This window comes from Ambystoma mexicanum, chromosome 1p, assembly GCF_040938575.1.
Source record: "Ambystoma mexicanum isolate Mex_15411 chromosome 1p, UKY_AmexF1_1, whole genome shotgun sequence".
Classification (NCBI taxonomy): domain Eukaryota; kingdom Metazoa; phylum Chordata; class Amphibia; order Caudata; family Ambystomatidae; genus Ambystoma; species Ambystoma mexicanum.
In genome coordinates, this window is record NC_090921.1 from 1,130,236,696 (window position 1) to 1,130,256,542 (window position 19,847).

General features: G+C 45.1%; 1 protein-coding gene across 1 annotated transcript in view; it reads left to right on the top strand.

The window, feature by feature from the left end:
• Positions 1–10,234: 10,234 nt before the first annotated feature.
• LOC138449659 (cholesteryl ester transfer protein-like) overlaps positions 10,235–19,847 on the top strand; it is a 330,995-nt gene continuing 321,382 nt past the window's right edge. Inside the window, exon 1 of the mRNA XM_069604786.1 lies at positions 10,235–10,405. The gene's annotated coding sequence lies outside the window, so the exon portion shown is untranslated. The remainder of the gene's footprint in view (positions 10,406–19,847) is intronic.

Consider the following 19,847-nt stretch of genomic DNA (forward strand, 5'->3'; position numbering starts at 1 on the left):
TACATATAACATGAGAAATATATGTTTCTCCCCCAACTGTCATGATGTCAATGGTTATCTTTTATGGATGTCTTTTATTACATGCTTTGAAGTAGTGTTTAGATTAGAGAGTTAGTATCCATCACCTTATCCGGAGCAACATAACCTTCACCTCACACTGACCAGCCTGGCTGAGGCATGTGATGTCCGCCTTTCCGCCAAGCAACTATCCAATCATCAGAAGGTGACGCCTATGAAGCTATGGTGGACTTGCGGCTCATACAATAAATTTAATTTGTGTACCGTATGCTATGTCATCATCTATGATGCTGTAACCCTTTTTAAAGTAATGTCAGAGTAATGTTGGGCAGAGCGCTCTCGGAGTCTGCAGAGTTCTCTGCTTGCCCTATTTTGGTTTTTAGATAAAATGTACCTTTTACTGCACCCGCACTTGGTCTTGGTCTCATTCCCTCCTGAGGTGTGTCCATTATTGACTCTCATTGGGGAGTTGGAATTGCACTTGGGGGACTGCTCACTTTCAATAGCTTGGGTGACTTGAGGCCGATGCACGTTGAGAGGATGGTGTTAAGTACTTTCATAAGAGAGTTGCAGTTCAGTTGGGGGTGTTTGATCCATGTGAGGTGGAGGCTCTCAAGCTCTTCCATGAGGGCTTCCACTGGGAAGTTCTTGAAGGACCTGAAGGTTTGTCTGATATGTTTCTGCTGGGAGTGCTTGTCTGGGGAGGTGTGCAGGATGTTGAAAATAAGATATGGCCAGATGATCAGCCCAGTCAAACGTGAGAGGAGAGCTGTTGTGAAGGGAAGCAGTGCAGTGATGATTAGGTCCAGGATGTTACCTTTCTCGTGCGTTGGGTCTTTCATGTGCTGTGTGAGGCCGAGGGTGGCGAGAAGGCTGAGGAGAGCTTCCTTCATCAGTTTGGTGGCATTGTTGCCCGGGAGGTTGAAGTTGCCCATGAAGATGTTAATGGTGTGCATGAGAGACCTGGTAGTGAGCAGTTCGGTGAAGTCTCTGATGAAGGCGACGTTGGGTTTGGGTGATCTATAGAGGAGATGTAAGGTGACTGTGTGCATCGGGGAGAGTGGGAAGTGGCATGAGAGGACTTTGAAGGAGCCAATGTTGTTGACATCAAGTCTGGTGCAGGGTCATAAATTCTTGTGGATAACTGCGAGGCCTCTGTCTCTCTTCTTCAGCTGGTCTCTGCGTTGGATGCTGTAGCCATCAGGGACAAGGACGTCTAGGATGTGGGTGGGTGGGGGTGGGTGTCAGACAGGTCTCAGTGCTGAAGATGGCATCAAGATTGAGTGTAGTGATGAGGTTGGCGATGTTTGCTGCATGGGTGATAGCTGAGCGGGCCTTAGGTGAGCATCAACTTCCGTGTTGTGGAGAGTGTGGGGTGCTGATGGACTTGAGACTGATGTGGGTGAGGTTGCTATATTGCGGAGTCCATGATTTAAGGAGAGGTGATGACGCTGGAATTGCCTGGTGATGGTGGGGAGGGCCTGTGGGGATGGAGGGAGAAAACACATGTCAGCGGGTCTTCCCTGTTGTCTGAGCAGGGGTTTGGTCCCTGGGTCCTCTCGGTCCAAACAGTTCCAAACAAGAATTTTCCTTTTCTTCATCTGCCCTTCACTTCAGACTCCTGGGCGAGAGACGCCCTTGACATAAGAGTTAAGAGCAGAACAGAGGAGACAGGGCTAAGTAGGTGGGTGGGCTTATACAACATGACCTAGCTCCACTTGCACCTGCTGACCAACTGTAAAAGAAAAGAAGCTGGAGGGCTGCTTAATTAGGGAAAAAGTCTGGCAAAACAGAAAGGCACCAACAGTTTAGCAATAATTGACAGCGTAGGATTGGCACTGCGTTCCACATTATAAAGTAGCAGTTTTTCCACCCATTCTGCAATAACCAGCCCGATGTTTTAACAGCATTCTTATTTCAAGTTAATGGCTGACGGAAAACCTGTTGTGATTTGAATGGTTAAATGTATGTAATGTGCCACATTCGAAGTTAGCCAGACCTGGGCTAATCCCTTTGGCTTCATTATGATGGCAAACACTTGAAGTGAACTCTTGCCCATCGCCCTAGTACCTCGGACCCGACAATTCTTGTGCATAACATTCAGGTGCAGGAGGAGGGTAGCTGTGCGACCCTTGCTTTCCCTACCCTTTATAAAAAAAAAGGGTTGTGCTTACATTCAATTTGGAGCAGCTACCTAGAAGCTACACCTCTAAAGGTGCACAAAATCCAGATAGACCAAAGGTGTAATTTCACCCACAACGATTAGAAATGTTATGTGGTAGTTCTTAACACCAATACATTTTTTTTTAAAAGAAAGAAAACAACAGATGAAAGTACTTAAACGTGCAATATCTGAAATACTTTTATAAAACCAACATTACAATGATTTTATTTATCCAACTTATTTAGAAAAGTGATTTAAAAAAGCCCCTCAAAACGGGGGTGGTTATTACTTCTGCCTTGAGAAGAGCGGATCCAATTTTCCATAAAGGCCCTTGGCAATACTTCATTATATCAGCATCCCCTCATGGGACGTGGAATTCTTCTAGTGATGTGTAATGTGCAACGGTGCACTAGCTACATTCTTAAAACCATTGCTGTAGCACTACCGCTAAATTCACTTGTAGTTCAATATATCCCTCAAATACAAAACAAGAGCAGCTCCAATCATACATCTCATTGGACTTAGTAATAGAAACAGTCCAATAGCACTAAAGGCTGCACTTTGTACCTGGGCATCTGTATACACACATTGTGGATACAATTGAGTCAACTTACTGGTAGTACTAAAATAGGAAAACGAAAATGTGTGGTGATCCAAATGTTATTAGAACGTAATACATGTATGTGCTGTTAGGGTGCGGAAGGAGAAGACTGACACACAGGTGGCATGATTGTTGGCATAGACTTTTATTTTCTCAAAATAAAGAGGAAACCTATCTCTCCGTAACTCTCAGAGGGGTTTCACTGTCTCAGCTAAGGAACCAAGGAATGTGTTAGAATGTCCAAGCAAATGAAAAACAGTCCTCTGTCATGTGTCAAAATGCTGACTTCTATCCCTTATACTAGTAAATAAACTCAAGAGATACTGGGGGCCTCATTACGAGTTTGGAGGTAGCCATGGTGCTATTAGCGCCATGGCTGCCTCCAAAATCGTGTCCGGGGTCTGTGAATGAGGAATTACCGGGTCATTCCAACCTTGGAGGACCCGGTAATTCCTCATTCACAAAACCAATCCCCAATCCCATTTGATCCCCCACAGGGCTCAATGGGAATGGGGATGGAGATAATAACGGGCCTGTTGATAATGGGCCCGTTTTTAGCTCCTTGGCCCCCTCGCGGGATCTGGAAAGGACATCTGGTTTTACCAGACGTCTGTTCCGGGTCCTGCGAGGGAACCTCTTATTAGGGCGGAATGGGTTTACTGGCACCGGCACCATTACCGGTGCCGGTAAACCCATTCCGCCAGCCTCGTTATGAGGCCCCGGGTCTTCTTGGTCCAGAAGAATGGCTCCCTTCTTCTGGACAACAGATTATAGTTCCAAATTGGCAGGCCGAAAGTGTACTTGAGAGAATGACTCCCTTCTCCAGGTCTCAGTTCCTTTCCAGGATACAACACAACGTTCCAGCTTGAGGTACTATAAAGTTCTCAGCTCAAACTCAAAAGTTTCAACTCAAACATCATTCCTTATTGCCCACAGTTTTCTTCACTATTGGGTTCCTGAAGAATGCCTCCATTCACCAGATATCCTGTTCTCAGTACTTTCACAGTGCCAGGGAAATGACTCCTTCCCCGGGCCTTCCTTGGCTTTGATTCACGGTAGACAACACCATGGGGTATGGGCACCCTCCCCATATCTCTCCTGGCTTGCAGTTTCAATATAGTAGGGGGAATATCTTCCTTCCAAGGCCCTTCTCGGGCTCTTTACGAAAGTGCACAAAGGCTGGGGGAATGACTCCCTTCACTGGGACCTTCTTAGGCTCTTTGTCACAGTTCACAACGGCTGGGGGATTGGATCCCTTCCTCAGGCCCTTCTCAGGCTCTTTATAAAAGTTCACAATCCTTTGAGAGAATGACTCCCTTCCCCTGGCTTCCTTTCACATTGTTTTACTGCTTTGTAGGTGTGGATCCCAGACCCGTAGGATTATGCTGCTTGCCTTTGGCAGATCTGGTTCACTTTCCTGCCAGGTTCTGCACCCGAAGAAAAGGTTGGTGATGCTCTTCTCAATTGGGTGCGGGTCCCAGACCTGTACTTCTCTCTCTGACTGCTCTGACAGTCCTGGCTCACACCTCTGCCAGGTACTGTACCGAAGAAGAGGATTCATGATGCTCTTCTCAATTGGGTGCATTTCCCAGACCCATGCCTCTCTCTGTCTGACTCCTCAGACAGTACTGACTTTCACCTCTGCAAGGTACTGTGCCGAAGAAGAAGATTTGTGATGCTCATCTCAATTGGATGTGGGTCCAGATCCGACTTATGGATCTCTTGAACCCTTCCAAAGCCCTGTCTTCGGGTCCCTCTGCTTTCCGGCTCTCACAATCCCAGCTCTCCAGGGATAACTTCTCTCCGGGTTCCTCCAGGGATTGTTGAACACTCTTTTGAGTCCATCCTCACTTTTCGTACTCATACAGTGTCCACACTGACTGGAACACTTACTTTGGTTCCGCAGGGCGCTCCTCATTGCTTCACTCTTCTTCTTCATCCCGTTATTGGCATGGTCAATCTCTACTGGGTTAGTTGGATTTTTCCTCATCCCAGTCTTCCAGGGTACTTTGGGTGGGTAGTCCCTACTCTTCCTCTTCTCAGTATTTCTCATGAGGCTTTGGTTACCTATCCTACACAAATACATGGAAGTGTGGGGAAACAGTGTGCCCTGCATAGGGTAGGAGGATAAGGGAGGTTGTGGTGCAGTGTGTACATACCGCATTCTCCCTGGATAGTCATTCTTGGTCCCAGCGGGGGATCCATCTGCTGAAGATCCACCCGCTGAGTACCACCCCCAGGGAGGCTATCGGATAGCAGCCTCACCTCCCGGGCCTCATCGGAAGGGGATCTCCCTCTGGGAGAAGAGACGACATCCAGGGATTCGTCACAGTGCAGTGAGCCACAAACGTACTCTTTAATTCTGCCTAGCTCATCCCTGACAAAGACCTTTCTCCAAAAATTGACATTTGGGCCTTCCCCAAAAGGCTCTTGCAGAAGTTTGTACAGGGATCATGTTACCTTTTTATTCATTGCACACCTGGTAAGCACATAGTACATTATTTTGGGCTCCTCAAGAAAATGTACTGATCAATTACAAAAAACCTGAAATCTGAAAAAAAATTAAAGTGACTATAGATTGGGCGATTCAGCAGTTTTATAAATGGCAACCACAATTAGTTAGCTTAGCTGCTTCAGGTCAGATGTACACCATAGCCTTGCAGTATGATCATCAAAAATAGTTTAGCGTGTACTGATGGTACAAAGGACTATGGGGGTCATTCTGACCCTGGAGGTAGCCATGCTGCTATTTGCATCATGGCTACCCACATTCCGGGTACTGGGTACTGGGTCCAGGTTCCTGGAATGGGGAAACACCGGGCCATTCCGACCTTGGAGGGCCCGGTATTTCCCCATTCCAGGAACCCAGACCCTTGTACATCCCCATTCCCATTTGAGCCCCCATAGGGCTCAATGGGAATGGGCAGGATGCAAACAACAGGCCCGTTAATGACGGGAGGCCCCAGCCGGTGATAGATATCTGCCCCCCAACTCTCTGCTTGGAAAAGTGACTGACCCTCAGAGAGTTGGAAGTGGATGAGTGGAGAGCTCGAGAGGGGAGATGTTTAGGAAGAGAGAGTTGGAGGTAGTGCGGTCCCAAGCCCAAGAATGCCTTGTGGACAATGCGTAGGGTCTTTAAATTGATCCTTGCCACCACTGGGAGACAACAAAGAGATTTTAGAGCTGTAGAGATATGATCCCTGGTCTTGAGGCCAAGGACAAGTCTTGCAATCCTGTTCTGGATAAGTTGAAGAGGTCGGAGAGTAGAGACAGGAAGATTTAGAAAGAGGATGTTGCAATAGTACAGCCTAGAGAGGACCAGAGCTCTGGAGACAGTGAGCTTCTGGGGGAAAGTGAGGGAAAGTGAGGAACGGAAGAATACCTCTGAGGGGGTGCAGTTGATAGTTTGACTTCTCAGAGACATCAGAGATGTGAGAAGGAGAGGGTGGAGTCGAAGATGACCCCAAGGTTCATAGCCTCACAGGTAGGAACAGGAAAAGGGCCCAGAGTGGGCAGCCAGAGAGAGAGAGAGGAAAGGAGGGAGCTGATGTGCCAGTGAGGAGGATCTCAGTCTTACCTGAATTAAGGCAGAGATCATTGGTGGCACACCATTGCTGAATTGCTGTCAGACAATCTGGAATGAGTGAAGGAGACGAGGCGGCTGAGGGGAGCCTGAAGGAATGCTGGGTGTCATCCCCATAACACTGAAAGTTGGAGCAGAAGGAAGCGATGCAGTGGGCAAGAGGTGCCAGGTATTGGTTGAACAACCAGGGAGAGAGCGCAGACCCCTGGGGAACACCACAAGTGGAGAGAGATAGAATAGAGGAAAGACCCCAGTTGGACCTGGGACGGTTGGTCAGTGAGAACAGAGGTCAGCCATACCAGAGCCTGATCAGTGATATCAAAGAGGCGATTGAGCAGGATGGCATGGCTGACCATATCAAAGGCAGAAGAAGGATCGAGGAGAATGAGGACAGAAGGAAGGTTAGAATCAAGGTTTTAGAGCAGACCTTCTCTGGTGTTCAGGAAAGCAGTTTCCTTGCTTCTGGCAGCTCTGAATCCAGACTGGTGGTCATGGAGACAACCAACAGATTCAGTGTGCAGAATAAGCTGGGAGATGGCCAGCTTTTCGAAGAGTTTTCCCAGGAAAGGAGTGATGGAGATCAAGTGACAGTTAGCCGGAGAGGAAGGATCGGCAGAGGGCTTCTTTATCAGGGGATGCACAAGGGAGTGCTTAAGGGGGTAAGAGAAGGTTCACATGGCAAAGGAGTGATTAGAAAAATTTGCCAAGGCTGGAGAAAGGGTGTCGATGTGGTCCTTGATGGCTCTGGATGAACAGGGGAGAACCTGTTTTGATGAGACTTTCATAGATCATACTTGTCTAGAAATATCATCAAGGGTGAACAAGTGAAAGGAAGCGAAGGAAGGAGGAGGGACGGCCATAGACAGGCCAGGAGTAGAGGAAGAGGAGGAGTAGGAGGAGGATGAAGAGGAAGAGATGGTGGACAGGATGTCCTGAGTATTAATCATGAAGTGAAAAGCCAAGGCCATACAGAGGGCCTGGGAGGAAACACGAGAGGTAGAGACTGCAGCAGGATTGGTCAGCTCCTTGCAGATTTTTAAGAGTTTGGATGAGTTGTTAGATGCTGCATAGATGCAGGCTTGGATTTGGGCTCTCTTCTTGGTAAGGACAGGTCTGTATTGCAGTTGGAGCAGGCAGCAGGCCAGTTTGTCAGAAGGTGCGTCTGATGCCCTCCACTTCCTCTCAGCCAACATGTAATTGCATTTGAGGGTGATGAGGTTGGAGGCGTACCAAGAGTTGCACTTGGATTTGGGCTTCAAGCGGATCCTCATGACAGGGGCAAGTACATCAAGAGTGTTAGAGATAGAAAGATGAAGGTTAGAAAGGGCTGTGTCAGGGTGTGAGTCAGCCAATGGTGCAAAAGGAGGAGAGAAGGTAGCGACAAAAGCATCAGCTGACACACGCTTCATGGGTCGGATGACCGAGAAGGTAGGTGGCAGTGCTGGAGTCGGCTTGGCCTGAGAGGTAGAGAAAGAGAGGTGGGAGGAAAGGAGAAAGTGATCACTCAAGGAGAGTCTTAAGCCTTGTTATTGTATTCAAGGAAGATTTCTCTACTTTAGTCCTGTTTCAACCGGTGTTTAGATAATGAAAGTCACAAGGTTTTTTTACTCCAAGAAAAGAAGCACAGTTGATCTTTCTATGTCAGTGAAATGTAAAAGAACCCATTTCCCATGTATCAACAGTGCCAACTTGTGGTCAAAGTTGAAATGCTCTTCATGTACAAATGTAGGAAAAGTTAGTTGTGTGTACATTTTAATCAAACATTTAATCAGCATAAAAAATCAAAGCTCTGTGGTGCAAACTCCAGTCGACACAGGACAGTTTCTAAATGAAGATAGAAAATACGTCTTTTCACTACACATAATATCCTTGTGAGTTGTCATCAAAGGATGTGGGGAAAAATGTGAAAAACATGTATCGCCTGCAATATTTAACAGAGCCGATCTTTAATGCAAGTGATTGTGTGCACTCACCTACACATTACAGAGATACTCAGGGTCATTACGACCTAGGCGGTAAGGGATACCGAGCACCAGTAAGGAGACCGGTGCCGGTAATCCCTTACCGCCCTATTCCAAGGTCCCTTGGCGGGGACCGTAAGGAACGTGTGGTCCGACCACACGTCCCTTATGGGACCCGCTAAAGGACCAGGGCGCTAATAACGGGCTTTCAAGCCGCGAAGCCCGTTATTAGCGCTCTCCCCACTCCCATTGAGCTATATGGGGGCTCAAATGGGAATGGGGAATGGTTTCTTCAATGGGGACTTACTGGTCCCACCATGGTCGGACTAGACAGGTAAGTCCCATTGAACAACACCGGATATGGGCACGGTATGGGAGGTAGCCATGGAGCTAATAGCTCCATGGCTACCGCCCATCTCGTAATGAGGCACACTGATTTTATTAATCTCACATGTGAACATCAGAAATTAAGGCATGCAAACAAAATTGCCATTATTTTCAGTTGGAGTGAGTTTCATGGGAATGGTATAAACCACACCTAGTCACAAGGCTCTGGATGAGTCAAAAGAGATATAATTGAAGGCACACAGATCATAGGGAGGAACATTAATGAATATGGGGATATGAACATAGAAGATTGTCAATATATAACTGAAGAAAGGTGATCAGAGAGGGGGGTGAATCCAACTGGATGATTGATTCCCCATGCAGACTGGAGACAGCTTGGACATTGATTTCATACAGCACACTATTATGAGAGCTTGCTGATGGAGTGATTCCAGACTGGCTGGTTCCCTGCTGATTCTCCAAGAAATGAAAAGCTGCATTTCAAAGTAAGTAGAATCCTGAGAAACCCCAGATTGTCCCTAAATGGTATATGGTACAATCCTGGGAACAGAGGGCTGAGGGAAAAGGGGATATAAAAGGGACAAATCTCCAGGTTCAGTTTTAAATATGGTGCCCCGTGTCTCCCATTTATATTGAGTACCAAGTGAGAAGTAATTTCCTTAAAGCCCATTGTATTTTGTATTTAGATGCAAGATTTAAAACTGAATGGATGTCGGCACCACATAAATGCTGAATTACTTTTGGAAAATTAAGCACCATTTAAAATACATTCTGTGGCTTAAGCTGGCGTAAAATTATTTAGGCCATAGTGTATTCATGACACAATATTCTCTAAGATTACATCATGCATAATTGCTGCTGGGGCAGGCCTAGCCATATATTAGATGGTTGCACAACAGAAAAGAGTATAGGGAATTAGTTCTATTCACTAAGAACAGTGCAAAGTGTTAAATCGTTGCAGTCCCTTACCTTTGAATGCTCATACAGTCCTGTGTGTAATGTGACAGGGAAAGCATGTTTTAACATTGTACATTGTACTGGAGAAGATTACATCTCCAGTACAAAAATACATGGAGACTGAAAACTACACACAAAGGCACACTGAACACTATTCATACATAGATGAATTGACAGTAGCATAGATAGAAAGAAAGCAAAACACACCTATTTTGGGAAAAGCTGCACAAACAGGTGTTTTAAAAGTTACACACACACAAACACACGCTCACACACGTATGTTGAAAATTGCCCACACATGTTCTTTCAAAGGTGCATATGCATATTCTGAGAAAACTGCACACTCATGAGTTCAGAGAAGAGAAATCCCTGAGAGCATTATTTTCTGAATTCAAGTCAGTCCGAGTCATATTAAGATGGCCATTGTCTACATTTAAATGACATGCACATAGCCAATAGATTCACAACCCCACTCGTATACAGGGGAGCCAAATAGAATGGATGTTTGTTTTTAAATGTTGGTTGTTCAAGTAATTTCGCTTACTTCACACTTGTTTTGATACTGGACAAAAATAAGTGTCTTTGAATTTATTTTAGATCAGGAAATTAATGCACTGCATTTAATGCGGCTTGGATGGAGCAGGACCTACCCTTCTATTGCTGGAGCAGTGTCTGATCTGTGGTGCCATCAGAAAATCACCGGGATCAACACTACTAGGCTGCCTGCCTAACTCTGCAGCACCCGTAGCCATATGGACTCTTGCACGCTGTTGGTAAGAACTACCCCCTACTCCATGCTATCTGTGTCCCAGAACTTGTGCACTTTTAGCCCCTGCATGCGCTAAAGTAGCGCCTCCAGAAAAAAAAAAGTAATTTGATATTGCGCAGCATTACGCCGAAATGACTAGATTACCCACACACTCACAGCGCAAGTATGTAGAGTCTAACTAGAATATTACTCTACTTGCTATCTTGTGCTCCGCTACACTTCCCATGTACCGCGCCATTTATGTTACAAAATCTTGTGAACACTGCCGGCATCCGACTTTCCTGACCGCATGGCGCGCCTCCAAATTAGCACATTGTAATGTGTGCCATACTTGCCTTGCTTGCCCTGCCCAGCCTAGACTTTGCATATGTCTTGAATGCAGTTATACTGTAACTATATTGACCTTAGCCCTGCAATTACTAGCAACTCGCCAACTATTATAACCATTGTGACAGTATTGTTTTTAAACATCTGTGCCTACGTCGAATCTAGATACCCATGCATATTTTGACAGTATTGTTTTAAACATCTGTGCCTACTTCGAATCTAGATACCAATGCATATTTTGACAGTATTGTTTTTAAACATCTGTGCTTACTTCGAATCTAGATACCCATGCATATTTTGATTCTAGCCTACTGTGTCCTCACTGTTCTTAGCCTGTGACCACTGCGAAAGAATTATATCTAGACACGTGTGTTTACTTTGCATTTAGATACTCGTGCTTTTGAACTCTGAACTAAACCCTTGTACCTACTCTGCTCCTAGCTAGCGTTGCTACGTTAACCCTTGAAAGTATGATCTGTGCCTATTTTGTATCTAGGCACCTGTACGTACATTGTTCCTAGCCAACCTTGCCTACACTGCTATTAGCCTGTGACTACTGCGAAGAACTATATCCAGACATTTGTGCTTACCCTGTATTTAGATACGTGTGCTTTTCAACTTTGAACTAATCCCCTGCACCTATGCTGCTCTTAGCCTGTAAAGTAATCCCTGTGTTTATTTCGAACCTAGATACCGGTGCTTATTCTGATACTAGCCCTTGTGCCTCACACTGCTCCTAGCCTGTGACCACTGTGAAAGTACTGCTTCCAGACACCTGGACATTTAGTGAACCATTGATGTAACCATACCTCAGATAGATTGCTTCCACCCACTCACATACCTGTCATAGCCTCCGCAATACTACCCTACCTAGTTACTTACGCCCATGCTTGGACACCTCTACTATCGTTAATGCCACACCGATCATTAGTCAGCCATCCACATACAATACCATGTATATGCCTATGATCTACACCGTCCTGTTGAGGACTATCCTTTACTTACTTAGTATATAAGACTCTATCATGCCACCTACTTTGTCTCTATTAGCGCACGCGACTCTCCCTAACAAACCCCCTACTCAAAATGACCTCATCACAAAACCCTGTAGTCTCCTCCAAATAAACCTTAAACTTCGCGCTAGACTTCCCAAAATCTATGAACCGCTAGCCAAAACCTTATATCCTTTTTCCAACAACACTACCACAAACTCAAGAGGCCCACAACTCAACATTAAAACCTCCTCTCACAAAGCCACTAACATTCAGCACCCACTCCAGCTCAATAGCCGACTCATGCGAGACCACAATACCCACCCAAGACACCACCACAACACCCAGGCACCAACTTTGGAGCCCCCACAGACTGGCATAAAAGGAGCTCTTATAAATGTCCGTTCTATGGTGCCCCAAGCCACAGAAATAGCAGATCTACTCCTAACAGAAAACATGTACTTCCTTGCTATCACTGAATCCTGGCTTCACTCAGCAGTTGGCCCAGCGATCATGTTAGCCATCCCTGAGGACTATACCCTTCTAAGAATAGATTGCACCACCTCCCGAGGTGGATGCCTTGCCATAATTGTGAAAAGTAGTCTAGCACTGAGACTCACGCCCCTACTAAACGTAGACTCTTGCGAATCCCTCATTGCCAAGTTGACCATCTCAGACACCCAGACTCTATACTTTTATCTTATCTACAGGCCCCTGGGCCCACTAGGCCCTTTCAAAGAAGATATGACTAATATTCTCTTGGACAACCTCAAATATTCCTCACTATGCCTCCTCCTAGGAGACCTCAACCTTGGATTTAAAGACCCATCAGATCCTAATGCTACACAGATTAATGACTCCATCAAAGAACTAGGGTTCACCCAAAAGGTAACAGGTGCAACCCATACCAACGGTAGGACCCTTTACTGGATAGCGGAGCACAATTGGCAGACTTCCATCACTTCCATAACACTACTGCCCTGGTCCGACCACCACCTGATCTCCTTCTCCTTGGAGGTTGCAGCTCCCACACACGTCGATAGTATAGCTCCCGCCATTCTCACTAGAAACAAAAAAAACATTACTGCTGATAAACTTATTCCTCTGATTCTTCCCACTTTGAACTCTCTTCCTGCCCTCACAGATCCATCTATCATGGTAGAAGAATATAACACAGTAATGCTATCCGCTCTAGACGCAATAGCACCATTGAAAATCAGAAAGAGCAAACCAAAAAATCATGTAAATACATGGTTCTCTCCTCACCTGAAAGCAATTAGACTAGAGAAACGCAAAAGTGAACACATTTGGAGACTAGAACCATCTGATACAAACAAAAACAACCTCAACAAACTAGCCTCCCTTTAAAAAAAAGAAATTATCTTTGACAAACAAGAGTCATATAACTTGCGCATTACTCAAGCTAATTCTAATACCAAAGAATTGTTCACAGTCCTCAAAGAGATAGAAACACTCATCCAAGCCCCTGATACCTGCTTAAAGGACAAAAACTGGTGCACTAGCATACAGAATGCCTTATCAAATAAGATAACAACCCTCCAGACTAAGATTAGCAATAAAAAAGAAACTCTCCTCCCTGCCCCTACTCCCAAATAAAAATCTCTGTACCTGTGCCCCAGACTACCCTGCTATTGACCCTTCATACCCCACCTATGCCTCGCCCCTTCAACTTCAAGAAAGCATCAATTTTAGAAGTTCAAAAAGTCATCCTAACCCTCAAACCGTCCAACTGCCATGGCGACCCTTGCCCAGCCCAAATTATAAAAGATGCTGCACATGACCTCTCCCCTGTCATTGCCAAGCTTATAAATGCCTCCTTCTCCACCGGTATCATTCCCAACAACCTGAAACACTCGTGGGTCCTCCCACTTCTTAAAAAAACAAACACTTTTTTGACCCGTCCATAACCACCAATTATCCCCCTATCACCACAGTCCCATTCCTGCTCAAAATCCTTGATAAAATGGACTACCTCCAAATCCAACAATATCTGGAACGCAACCATCTACTAGGAGTACGTCAGTAAGGTCTCAGACCACTACACGGAATGGAAACTGCGCTCATCGACCTTAAAGCACAAATAGACACCCTGAGAGACAATGGTAAGGTAGCATTATTACTGCTACTTGATCTCTCAGAGGCATTTGACTTGGTTGACCATAAGATTCTTTGCAACCACTTGGACTCTGCTGCTCACTTCTCACAACAAGCCATAGGTTGGATACAATCCTTCCTTGACAATAGAACAATGCGGGTGTTCTCACCTTTAGCAGCTGCTGACCCCATACCTATCACCTGCGGTGTGCCCCATGGCTCCTGCATCTCACCCACGCTGTACAACATCTTCACAAAGCCCATTTTTGATCATCTAGATGGCCTGGGTATCACCTACACCAACTACGCGGATGATACACAGATCCTCATCCCGTTGACCGGAGATTATAACAAGGATTTGGCCTTTGTGAACAGAGTGTACCTCATCATCCAGGCATGGATGGCATCCCATGAACTATGCCTGAATGCTGACAAAATGGAACTCCTCATTCTCGGCACCCCTGCCAACCTTAACAAACTAGGCCATCCCTACTCGAACTTCAAGATAGACAATAATATTATAAAAGTAGCAAGGAAGTCAAAACCCTTGGATTTTACCTAGATTCTACTCTAATCTAGCCTCAGCTACTGCCTACACGTGCAAGCTAATCAGAGCAGCCAAGCCCTTCCTCTCACCTAATAACTGCATTACCCTAGCAAGAGCCCTTGTCTTATCCAAACTGGATTACTGCAAGGATTTATAAGTAGGGAACAACAAATACATTACCAATAATGCCCTGAGAGCAGCCCTCAGTATTCCCTAGAAAGCCCATATATCTGACCTTAGAAGATCTAGTAATTGGCCTTGCACAAAAGACAGAATTCTCCTTAAAAACAGATTCCCAGACACACAAATGCCTACACAATGCTGCCCCACAATACCTCACTGCTAGATTTTCGAGACAAACCTCTAACCGTCCCATTAGAACAGCTAACACCAACCTCTTACTAGTGCCCAGATTTAAACGCATGAAGACCGGTGGAAGCAGCTTCCAGGTCAAAGCTGCCCAATACTGGAACTCGCTCCCACCCACCTTAATGGAAGACCTACCCTATTTATGCTTTAAATCCAGCCTTATCCAATGGATTAAGGAACATGACATTTGACTCAATACTACTCTCCCTGACATCACCTACCTTGCATGTACATATTGTATAGAACACTTTGATATGTTTCTTGACAGAATGAGTATATAATGCACACACTGTATAAAACTGCTTCTTGATGTTTCCTGACATAATGTGTATATAATGTATGATATTTTACAGCAATGTAACCGAAGCTGAACAACCCTCTTTATGTCCGTTGCACCCTGATACCCTCGGTCTGGCGCGCATTATAAACATTAAAACAAACAAAGAAACAAACAATGGCCGAAAAGCTGCAATGTTCTAATTGAAATACATTTTGTTGTCTCAATAGAAGCAAACCTAGAGGAGCGTATTAATATGCATACTATCTTTTAGAGTATAAGATATAGAGAATTTATTGGAAATGAATGCTTAACAAAACTTAATACAAGGTGCACTCATAGGCTTCTGTGTCATGTCTTCTAAGTATTCTTTGAAGCCAAAGCACTGCTTAACCACCCAGCAAGTGCTCAGCATAGTTGAGTTGTTAACCAAACTCAATACATCAGACTCAGCCTTACTCTGGTAGGCTTTCTAGACTAATGCTTTGGTACCACTACCCATATGGCTAGGCATATCCCAATAAACAGTCTGCCCAATCTTGTTGAGCGCCTCTCTTACATGAACAAACCACAGGAGCGAAAAACCACCATTCTGGCTCAGAACATCCATGAAAAGTTTCCCTGTATTTCACTAGCTTCGACGTGGACAGAATCCTAATCCAGAGAAACACAGGTCTAGATTTACATATTGTTTCAATCCTGGACATATTTGTTTCAAGGAGGACAGGCATGCTTGGTGCACAATGCGGTAAGCCTAGGATGCTCTTTAAAACATTATTTTCCGAGACTGTAGGTTTCATACGATTACCGGCACCCCAAAGCTCAGCCCCATATAGGGCAGCCTGTCTTGCCTATAATGTATAGGCTTCCAGCAGTCCATTGCAACCCTTCCCAATGCACCACTATATCTTGCCAAAGAGACTCCTGTCTTGGCAATATGGGCGTTCCACTAAGAGTCATCAGTGGCCTTTGAGACCAGGATAACCATAGCTAAGCACTAACTCAATTGCCTGGCCCTCAAACACCAAGCCAGTACCCATATTTCTTTTCAGCCTAAGGACACTGAATACCATTGTCTTGCTCTTTTACGCATTTATTGATAGGCCATCCGTGGCACAAAACTGCTCAAAGAATTTGAATTGTTGCTTAAGCCCAACATGTGTAAGGGATAGTAAAACAGCATCATCTGCAAAGAGCATAATTGGGTAGCTGTCATTTTGCAAGCTTGGGTGTATCAGTGGGAATGCTTGACAGATCCTGTATGACCCGGTTAATGAAAAAAGAAAAAAAGCTTGGGCCCCAGGACGCAGCCCTGTCGCATGCCCATCTGTATGCCTATTGCCTTTTGTGGTTCAGCCATCTAAATTTCAATGAACCACTGCTTTGTTCTTCTCATACAGCATTTCAATTGCCCCCAGCAGAGCCCTAGGAATGTTAAGATCTGCTAGTACCCTCCACAACCTAGACCTAGGGACCCTGTTGAAGGCTCTATGCAAATTAATGAATGCTGCATAGACATAGATCTTCCTTAAGACAACAAATTTGTCAAGCAAATGTTTGAGGCATAAACATAGATCAACTGTGTTAATGGAGCTTTGAAAGCCTGCCTGAAGATGAGAAATGACATTATTTTCAAATATCCAGGCTCCCGAATGACCCAACACACACCTCACACAACAATGTCCACCCCCATCAAGCATAAAAATAGGGCGATAGTTTCCTGGATTGTCTGTGGAGCCCTTTTTAAAAATAGGGACTATCTCTGCTCTTGTCCATGATGGCAGCACCCTTTTCAGTTCCAATGCTGAATTCGACACTTTGCCAAGGAAGGGTGCCCAAATCTCGTGCTCATTAAAAAAAAAAATCTACTGGCACTCACTCAGGGCCAGGAGCTTTGACTGCTTTCTGGTATGATGAATTTCAAACTCAGTAAATTCCAATGGGGTTGCACTCATGGTGAAGGTTGATGATGCATCCTGTGCAGCCAAACTGATGGGTGCCCTAATTTCCTGATAAAGAGTCTTGAAATGGTCGCGCCACACAGACTCTGGGATACATCCCTGCAGTTGACCTGACCTCTGGTGGCTTTCCTTCACCCAAAGTTGCCCAAAGGCTCATTGCGTCCTTTGATCTGATAGCTGCAAGCATTTGCTGAATCAGGGTCTTCCCTCTGCCGAGGCCTCCTTGCCGGGGGAATTGAAATCACTGGGTTAGGTGACCTCAGGGAAGGTGAAGCGTTAGGTATGCGAGAAAATTCCCAGAAGGTAGACCAAACCTGTAGTAGTAGCTTGTAGAGAGTAAGGCGGCTTAGAGGAAGACTGTGATGTTCAATGCCACCGTATCCGTAGTAACAGGATAAACTCGGCTTGATGATACTATGATTCGGTAAGTCTGCAAACACGTGGTCCACAAACTTTTGAAAGACAGCCAGGGCATTGGTTAGGCTGAGGGGCATAAGGTGGTGTTGATAGTGCACGAATAGTGTTTTAAAGGGTCTTCCATTATCACCTTTCCTTATTCGGATGAGATGGTATGCACCCCGTAAGTCCAGCTTTGTGAAGATGGAATCACTATGCATTAGTGGAAGGGGATATTTATCTTTTGCAGTCACCTGGTTGAGCCCCTAATAGCCTAGGTGGGTTGCAATTCGTCTGTGCCCCTTTTGGGGACAAAAAACAGGGATGCTCCCACAGGCGACTTAAACTCTATTATGAGACCATTAGTTAAATAGTCCTGTATGTACTCCCTAAGGGCCGACTTCTCGGCAGCAGACAATATAAACATGCAACAAAAGGGCACAGAGTAATCAGGCTGTAGATCAATTGCACAGTCATATGTCGGATGTGGTGGAAGCTCTCGGTCCCTAGTCTCCTGAAAAATGTCTGCAAAATCTGTATACTTGTCTGCTAGGGGAGGTAAGAGTAGATGGAATTGAGGTATTTAAAGTCCTATGTGGTTGTGTGCTTGTACATCGGGATGCCATCCTTCTGACACATTGCTCAACACAGAACTCTGACCCTAAGAAGACTGTTTCCGCTGCCCAATTTATATATGGATTTGCCAGCTGAAAGACAGGAAAAAGGGCAGTCATGATGAGATCCAACTGTATTTTCCTCTATGATTTGCAATAGTAAGGTCAAGAGGACTGCTGGTTTTGATGACCCGGTACCAACGGTTCATTTAATTTAATTCATTCATTGAATTCACAGAGTGCGTTCGCCAAAGCGCTGAACGAGTAAATACAGTACAATATAAAAGGCAGATGGAGAAAAACACAGTCATAAAATGATGTTGCCAAAAGTTGAGATTCAAGAGAAGAGCGGAAGGAGGAAATGGTTAGAGAGGAGTGGACAGAGAGAGGCAGAGAATTCCAAAATGTAGGAGTCAAAAGAGAGAAGGAACGGGAGCGAGAAGCAGCACAAGGGAGTTTAGGGATAGCCAAAAGATAGAGAGGTTGGGAACAAAGAGCACAGGCTGGAGTATAACATGAAACCAAGGAAGCCAAATAAGGAGGGGCAAGACCATGAGTACTTTTGAAAACAATAGCTAAGAAGTGGAACAGAAGGTGGGATTCAAACGAGAACCAATCAGTAGAATACAAAGCTATAGAGATAGAAGCGCGAGGAGGAAGACGGAATAAAATATGAGTTGCGGAATTAAACATAGAGCGCAAGGGAGCAAGGCGGTAAGCAGGAAGGCCAAGAAGGGGAGCAGAGAAGTAGTCTAGCTTAGAGAGAACCAAAGAAGAAATCAGGAGTTTGGTAGCCGAAAAGGATAGAAAAATAGCACGTTTTCCAAATATTAAAAAGCTGACGCAACAGGATTTAGCAGCAGCAAAAATATGGGAGTCAAAAGTCAGATTAGAATCAAAGATCACTCCAAGATTGTGAGCAGAGGATGATAGGGGGGTGTCTGAAGGATGGAATAGAATGGATGAGGGGTACGAAAAACCTGTGATAGAAGAAGATGGGAACAAGATTATTTCTGTTTTAGTTGGGTTAAGTTTGAGAAACAGTGAGTGCATCCAAGCTTGAACAGCCTGGAGACATTCTGAAATATTGTTATGGATGGCATCAACGAAAGCAGAAAGAGGAAAAAGCATAATGTCATCGGCATAATACAACCTGTTAGTTAAAGAGAAAAATCCCTGAAGGGGGAAAAAACATAGTAGTAGCTTGTAGCGAGGAAGGCAGCTTAGAGGAAGACTCCAATGTTCAAAGCTGCGGTATCCATAGTAAAGGATAGGCTGGGCTGACAAGCAGTCGGAAGCTGGTTGCTGGCTATCCATAGGGCAGAGACACACAGCATTCAATCTGGGACGAAAAAAGGAGTAAGAGGAAGGGAAGGGCAAATGAGAAAAGGCTCATGCATACACATGGTACACACAAACACACACACACATTAAAGCACAATGCCTCCTCTGGTCTCTCCATTTAAATCCATGCCACAATCACAGTGCTGAACCAGAAATGGAAGTCTGCCATGTTGGGTGAGGCAGATTTGACCATGGGAGGCCTCCTTTAGGGAAGGTCACAGCGCTGACCCAATGGCACAGGTAAACACATACGAATACCCTTCAATGCCCACTGGTACCAGGTTTGCACCGACCCAGGTGAGTTCTGACTTTGACTTTATGGCTCTATAACATGGTGGTGCTTTCCATGGGGTAAAGCTGGAGACCAGTTTTGTGTGAAATTGTTTCTATTTCTTTAAATACATTTTGAATTTTGAGAAATCCACTGTCTGTTTTTCTTGCACAGAATTCTGACTGCTTACAGGGGGCATGAAATTAGATGTGTCACACTAATAGGAATCTGGA